Source organism: Coregonus lavaretus (genome assembly GCF_964263955.1).
Source record: "Coregonus lavaretus genome assembly, contig: HAP1_SCAFFOLD_872, whole genome shotgun sequence".
Classification (NCBI taxonomy): domain Eukaryota; kingdom Metazoa; phylum Chordata; class Actinopteri; order Salmoniformes; family Salmonidae; genus Coregonus; species Coregonus lavaretus.
In genome coordinates, this window is record NW_028162497.1 from 162501 (window position 1) to 170000 (window position 7500).

Genomic DNA, 7500 nt, shown 5'->3' on the forward strand with positions numbered 1-7500 from the left:
TAGGAAGGACGCCTGTATCTTTGTAGTGACTGAGTGTATTGATACACCATCCAAAGTGTAATTAACCTCTACGGGATCGGTGTCCCGTATACGGGACGGTTGAGCTAGCGTGCGCTAATGTGATTAGCATGACTGTTGTAAGTAACAGCAAACTGTCCAGGACATAGACATGTCTTATATGGGCAGAAAGCTTAACTTCTTGTTAATCTAACTGCACTGTCCAATTTACAGTATCTATTACAGTGAAAAAATACCATGCTATTGTTTGAGGAGAGTGCACAACAACAAAAAACTTATCATGGCAACTGGTTTGATACTTTCACCTCTGAAGGTAAATAATGTACTTACATTCAGTAATCTTGCTCTGATTTGTCATCCTAAGGGTCCCAGAGATAACATGTAGCATCATTTTGTTTGATAAAATCAATTTGTATATTCTAATAAATGAACTGGGTTCTACAGTTTGAACCCCTGCTGTCTCTGTCTGTCTCCCCATCCTTCTGTCTGTCTCCCCATCCTTCTGTCTGTCTCCCCATCCTTCTGTCTGTCTCCCCATCCTTCTGTCTGTCTCCCAATCCTTCTGTCTGTCTCCCAATCCTTCTGTCTGTCACCCAATCCTTCTGTCTGTCTCCCAATCCTTTTGTCTGTCTCCCAATCCTTTTGTCTGTCTCCCAATCCTTTTGTCTGTCTCCCAATCCTTTTGTCTGTCTCCCAATCCTTTTTTCTGTCTCCCAATCCTTCTGTCTGTCTCCCAATCCTTCTGTCTGTCTCCCAATCCTTCTGTCTGTCTCCCCATCTTTCTGTCTGTCTCCCCATCTTTCTGTCTGTCTCCCATCTTTCTGTCTGTCTCCTCATCCTTCTGTCTGTCTACCAATCCTTCTGTCTGTCTCCCCATCTTTCTGTCTGTCTCCCCGTCCTTCTGTCTGTCTCCCCATCCTTCTGTCTGTCTCCCCATCCTTCTGTCTGTCTCCCCATCCTTCTGTCTGTCTCCCAATCCTTCTGTCTGTTTCTCTCTTTCTTTCTCTCTTCACAATGTCTCTCCCTTTCTCTCCCTCTTTCATTATGTCATTCTCCCTTTCTCTCCCTCTTTCATTATGTCATTCTGAAAGTAGGATTGATTTTAAGTCAATTCAAGCCATTCCCCACCCAGTCTTAAGTGACCAAGGGTGCTTTCTGGGACTGAAAGGAAATCAATATTTGACCCCACAATATCATTTGACATCTATATTTGCAGAAGGCATGGTAACACATAGTTGCTGTCTACCAGCTGTCTAAACATAAGGAATCATAATTAATTAATACTTTTCTACTCCCTCTACATGCTTTTTTCTCCACAGTAACGTCATCACACTATTATATGGAAAACTATACATACATTTGAAAATAGGCCTACATATCTGTTTGCAGTTGGAATTTGAAACATTTTAGATTTGATCCCAATATTTTACGAAGTCTTAAGTTGAATGATGGAGAGGGAAAGAGAGCTGTGCTGCCATTACTGTATTTATCACTGGTTGACACCGACATGGACTCACATAGCTAGAGAGAGACCTTTCTATATGGTGGATGTTGTTACTGCCTGCATCATGGGTTTGTTAGCCAGTCTCCTTTTAGCTTCTATACGCCAACGACCAGTCTCCTTTTAGCTTCTATACGCCAACGACCAGTCTCCTTTTAGCTTCTATACGCCAACGACCAGTCTCCTTTTAGCTTCTATACGCCAACGACCAGTCTCCTTTTAGCTTCTATAGGCCAACGACCAGTCCCCTTTTAGCTTCTATACGCCAACGACCAGTCTCCTTTTAGCTTCTATACGCCAACGACCAGTCTCCTTTTAGCTTCTATACGCCAACGACCAGACTCCTTTTAGCTTCTATACGCCAACGACCAGTCTCCTTTTAGCTTCTATACGCCAACGACCAGTCTCCTTTTAGCTTCTATACGCCAACGACCAGTCTCCTTTTAGCTTCTATACGCCAACGACCAGTCTCCTTTTAGCTTCTATACGCCAACGACCAGTCTCCTTTTAGCTTCTATACGCCAACGACCAGTCTCCTTTTAGCTTCTATACGCCAACGACCAGTCTCCTTTTAGCTTCTATACGCCAACGACCAGTCTCCTTTTAGCTTCTATACGCCAACGACCAGTCTCCTTTTAGCTTCTATACGCCAACGACCAGTCTCCTTTTAGCTTCTATACGCCAACGACCAGTCTCCTTTTAGCTTCTATACGCCAACGACCAGTCTCCTTTTAGCTTCTATACGCCAACGACCAGTCTCCTTTTAGCTTCTATACGCCAACGACCAGTCTCCTTTTAGCTTCTATAGGCCAACGACCAGTCTCCTTTTAGCTTCTATACGCCAACGACCAGTCTCCTTTTAGCTTCTATACGCCAACGACCAGTCTCCTTTTAGCTTCTATAGGCCAACGACCAGTCTCCTTTTAGCTTCTATAAGCCAACGACCAGTCTCCTTTTAGCTTCTATAGGCCAACGACCAGTCTCCTTTTAGCTTCTATAGGCCAACAACCAGTCTCCTTTTAGCTTCTATACGCCAACGACCAGTCTCCTTTTAGCTTCTATAGGCCAACGACCAGTCTCCTTTTAGCTTCTATACGCCAACGACCAGTCTCCTTTTAGCTTCTATAGGCCAACGACCAGTCTCCTTTTAGCTTCTATACGCCAACGACCAGTCTCCTTTTAGCTTCTATACGCCAACGACCAGTCTCCTTTTAGCTTCTATAGGCCAACGACCAGTCTCCTTTTAGCTTCTATAGGCCAACGACCAGTCTCCTTTTAGCTTCTATAGGCCAACGACCAGTCTCCTTTTAGCTTCTATACGCCAACGACCAGTCTCCTTTTAGCTTCTATACGCCAACGACCAGTCTCCTTTTAGCTTCTATACGCCAACGACCAGTCTCCTTTTAGCTTCTATACGCCAACGACCAGTCTCCTTTTAGCTTCTATACACCAATGACCAGTCTCCTTTTAGCTTCTATAGGCCAACGACCAGTCTCCTTTTAGCTTCTATACGCCAACGACCAGTCTCCTTTTAGCTTCTATACGCCAACGACCAGTCTCCTTTTAGCTTCTATACGCCAACGACCAGTCCCCTTTTAGCTCCTTTTAGCTTCTATACGCCAACGACCAGTCTCCTTTTAGCTTCTATACGCCAACGACCAGTCTCCTTTTAGCTTCTATAGGCCAACGACCAGTCTCCTTTTAGCTTCTATAGGCCAACGACCAGTCTCCTTTTAGCTTCTATAGGCCAACGACCAGTCTCCTTTTAGCTTCTATACGCCAACGACCAGTCTCCTTTTAGCTTCTATACGCCAACGACCAGTCTCCTTTTAGCTTCTATACGCCAATGACCAGTCTCCTTTTAGCTTCTATACGCCAACGACCAGTCTCCTTTTAGCTTCTATACGCCAACGACCAGTCTCCTTTTAGCTTTTATACGCCAACGACCAGACTCCTTTTAGCTTCTATACGCCAACGACCAGTCTCCTTTTAGCTTCTATACGCCAACGACCAGTCTCCTTTTAGCTTCTATAGGCCAACGACCAGTCTCCTTTTAGCTTCTATACGCCAACGACCAGTCTCCTTTTAGCTTCTATACGCCAACGACCAGTCTCCTTTTAGCTTCTATACGCCAACGACCAGTCTCCTTTTAGCTTCTATAGGCCAATGACCAGTCTCCTTTTAGCTTCTATAGGCCAACGACCAGTCTCCTTTTAGCTTCTATACGCCAACGACCAGTCTCCTTTTAGCTTCTATACGCCAACGACCAGTCTCCTTTTAGCTTCTATACGCCAACGACCAGTCCCCTTTTAGCTCCTTTTAGCTTCTATACGCCAACGACCAGTCTCCTTTTAGCTTCTATACGCCAACGACCAGTCTCCTTTTAGCTTCTATAGGCCAACGACCAGTCTCCTTTTAGCTTCTATAGGCCAACGACCAGTCTCCTTTTAGCTTCTATAGGCCAACGACCAGTCTCCTTTTAGCTTCTATACGCCAACGACCAGTCTCCTTTTAGCTTCTATACGCCAACGACCAGTCTCCTTTTAGCTTCTATACGCCAATGACCAGTCTCCTTTTAGCTTCTATACGCCAACGACCAGTCTCCTTTTAGCTTCTATACGCCAACGACCAGTCTCCTTTTAGCTTTTATACGCCAACGACCAGACTCCTTTTAGCTTCTATACGCCAACGACCAGTCTCCTTTTAGCTTCTATACGCCAACGACCAGTCTCCTTTTAGCTTCTATAGGCCAACGACCAGTCTCCTTTTAGCTTCTATACGCCAACGACCAGTCTCCTTTTAGCTTCTATACGCCAACGTCCAGTCTCCTTTTAGCTTCTATAGGCCAACGACCAGTCTCCTTTTAGCTTCTATAAGCCAACGACCAGTCTCCTTTTAGCTTCTATAGGCCAATGACCAGTCTCCTTTTAGCTTCTATAGGCCAACGACCAGTCTCCTTTTAGCTTCTATACGCCAACGACCAGTCTCCTTTTAGCTTCTATAGGCCAACGACCAGTCTCCTTTTAGCTTCTATACGCCAACGACCAGTCTCCTTTTAGCTTCTATAGGCCAACGACCAGTCTCCTTTTAGCTTCTATACGCCAACGACCAGTCTCCTTTTAGCTTCTATACGCCAACGACCAGTCTCATTTTAGCTTCTATAGGCCAACGACCAGTCTCCTTTTAGCTTCTATAGGCCAACGACCAGTCTCCTTTTAGCTCCTATACGCCAACGACCAGTCTCCTTTTAGCTTCTAGACGCCAACGACCAGTCTCCTTTTAGTTTCTATACGCCAACGACCAGTCTCCTTTTAGCTTCTATAGGCCAACGACCAGTCTCCTTTTAGCTTCTATACGCCAACGACCAGTCACCTTTTAGCTTCTATACGCCAACGACCAGTCTCCTTTTAGCTTCTATAGGCCAACGACCAGTCTCCTTTTAGCTTCTATACGCCAACGACCAGTCTCCTTTTAGCATATATACGCCAACGACCAGTCTCCTTTTAGCTTCTATACGCCAACGACCAGTCTACTTTTAGCTTCTATAGGCCAACGACCAGTCTCCTTTTAGCATATATACGCCAACGACCAGTCTCCTTTTAGCTTCTATACGCCAACGACCAGTCTCCTTTTAGCTTCTATACGCCAACGACCAGTCTCCTTTTAGCTTCTATACGCCAACGACCAGTCTCCTTTTAGCTTCTATACGCCAACGACCAGTCTCCTTTTAGCTTCTATACGCCAACGACCAGTCCCCTTTTAGCTTCTATAGGCCAACGACCAGTCTCCTTTTAGCTTCTATACGCCAACGACCAGTCTCCTTTTAGCTTCTATACGCCAACGACCAGTCTCCTTTTAGCTTCTATATGCCAACGACCAGTCTCCTTTTAGCTTCTATACGCCAACGACCAGTCTCCTTTTAGCTTCTATACGCCAACGACCAGTCTCCTTTTAGCTTCTATAGGCCAACGACCAGTCTCCTTTTAGCTTCTATAGGCCAACGACCAGTCCCCTTTTAGCTTCTATAGGACAACGACCAGTCTCCTTTTAGCTTCTATAGGCCAACGACCAGTCTCCTTTTAGCTTCTATAGGCCAACGACCAGTCTCCTTTTAGCTTCTATACGCCAACGACCAGTCTCCTTTTAGCTTCTATAGGCCAACGACCAGTCTCCTTTTAGCTTCTATAGGCCAACGACCAGTCTCCTTTTAGCTTCTATAGGCCAACGACCAGTCTCCTTTTAGCTTCTATACGCCAACGACCAGTCTCCTTTTAGCTTCTATATGCCAACGACCAGTCTCCTTTTAGCTTCTATACGCCAACGACCAGTCTCCTTTTAGCTTCTATACGCCAACGACCAGTCTCCTTTTAGCTTCTATAGGCCAACGATCAGTCTCCTTTTAGCTTCTATACGCCAACGACCAGTCTCCTTTTAGCTTCTATACGCCAACGACCAGTCTCCTTTTAGCTTCTATACGCCAACGACCAGTCCCCTTTTAGCTCCTTTTAGCTTCTATACGCCAACGACCAGTCTCCTTTTAGCTTCTATACGCCAACGACCAGTCTCCTTTTAGCTTCTATACGCCAACGACCAGACTCCTTTTAGCTTCTATACGCCAACGACCAGTCTCCTTTTAGCTTCTATACGCCAACGACCAGTCCCCTTTTAGCTCCTTTTAGCTTCTATACGCCAACGACCAGTCTCCTTTTAGCTTCTATACGCCAACGACCAGTCTCCTTTTAGCTTCTATACGCCAACGACCAGTCTCCTTTTAGCTTCTATACGCCAACGACCAGTCTCCTTTTAGCTTCTATACGCCAACGACCAGTCTCCTTTTAGCTTCTATACGCCAACGACCAGTCTCCTTTTAGCTTCTATACGCCAACGACCAGTCTCCTTTTAGCTTCTATAGGCCAACGACCAGTCTCCTTTTAGCTTCTATAGGCCAACGACCAGTCCCCTTTTAGCTTCTATATGCCAACGACCAGTCTCCTTTTAGCTTCTATACGCCAACGACCAGTCCCCTTTTAGCTTCTATAGGCCAACGACCAGTCTCCTTTTAGCTTCTATACGCCAACGACCAGTCTCCTTTTAGCTTCTATACGCCAATGACCAGTCTCCTTTTAGCTTCTATAGGCCAACGACCAGTCCCCTTTTAGCTTCTATAGGCCAACGACCAGTCTCCTTTTAGCTTCTATAGGCCAACGACCAGTCTCCTTTTAGCTTCTATAGGCCAACGACCAGTCTCCTTTTAGCTTCTATAGGCCAACGACCAGTCTCCTTTTAGCTTCTATACGCCAACGACCAGTCCCCTTTTAGCTTCTATAGGCCAACGACCAGTCTCCTTTTAGCTTCTATAGGCCAACGACCAGTCTCCTTTTAGCTTCTATATGCCAACGACCAGTCTCCTTTTAGCTTCTATAGGCCAACGACCAGTCTCCTTTTAGCTTCTATACGCCAACGACCAGTCTCCTTTTAGCTTCTATACGCCAACGACCAGTCTCCTTTTAGCTTCTATACGCCAACGACCAGTCTCCTTTTAGCTTCTATACGCCAACGACCAGTCTCCTTTTAGCTTCTATACGCCAACGACCAGTCTCCTTTTAGCTTCTATACGCCAACGACCAGTCTCCTTTTAGCTTCTATACGCCAACGACCAGTCTCCTTTTAGCTTCTATACGCCAACGACCAGTCTCCTTTTAGCTTCTATACGCCAACGACCAGTCTCCTTTTAGCTTCTATACGCCAACGACCAGTCTCCTTTTAGCTTCTATACGCCAACGACCAGTCCCCTTTTAGCTTCTATACGCCAACGACCAGTCTCCTTTTAGCTTCTATACGCCAACGACCAGTCTCCTTTTAGCTTCTATACGCCAACGACCAGTCTCCTTTTAGCTTCTATACGCCAACGACCAGTCTCCTTTTAGCTTCTATACGCCAACGACCAGTCTCCTTTTAGCTTCTATACGCCAACGACCAGT

General features: G+C 45.7%; 1 protein-coding gene across 1 annotated transcript in view; it reads left to right on the forward strand.

Moving 5' to 3' along the window:
• LOC311119197 (partitioning defective 3 homolog B-like) overlaps window positions 1-7500 on the forward strand; it is a gene marked incomplete at its 3' end in the record, with an annotated part of 178511 nt that overhangs the window by 128006 nt on the left and 43005 nt on the right. The window lies entirely within an intron of this gene.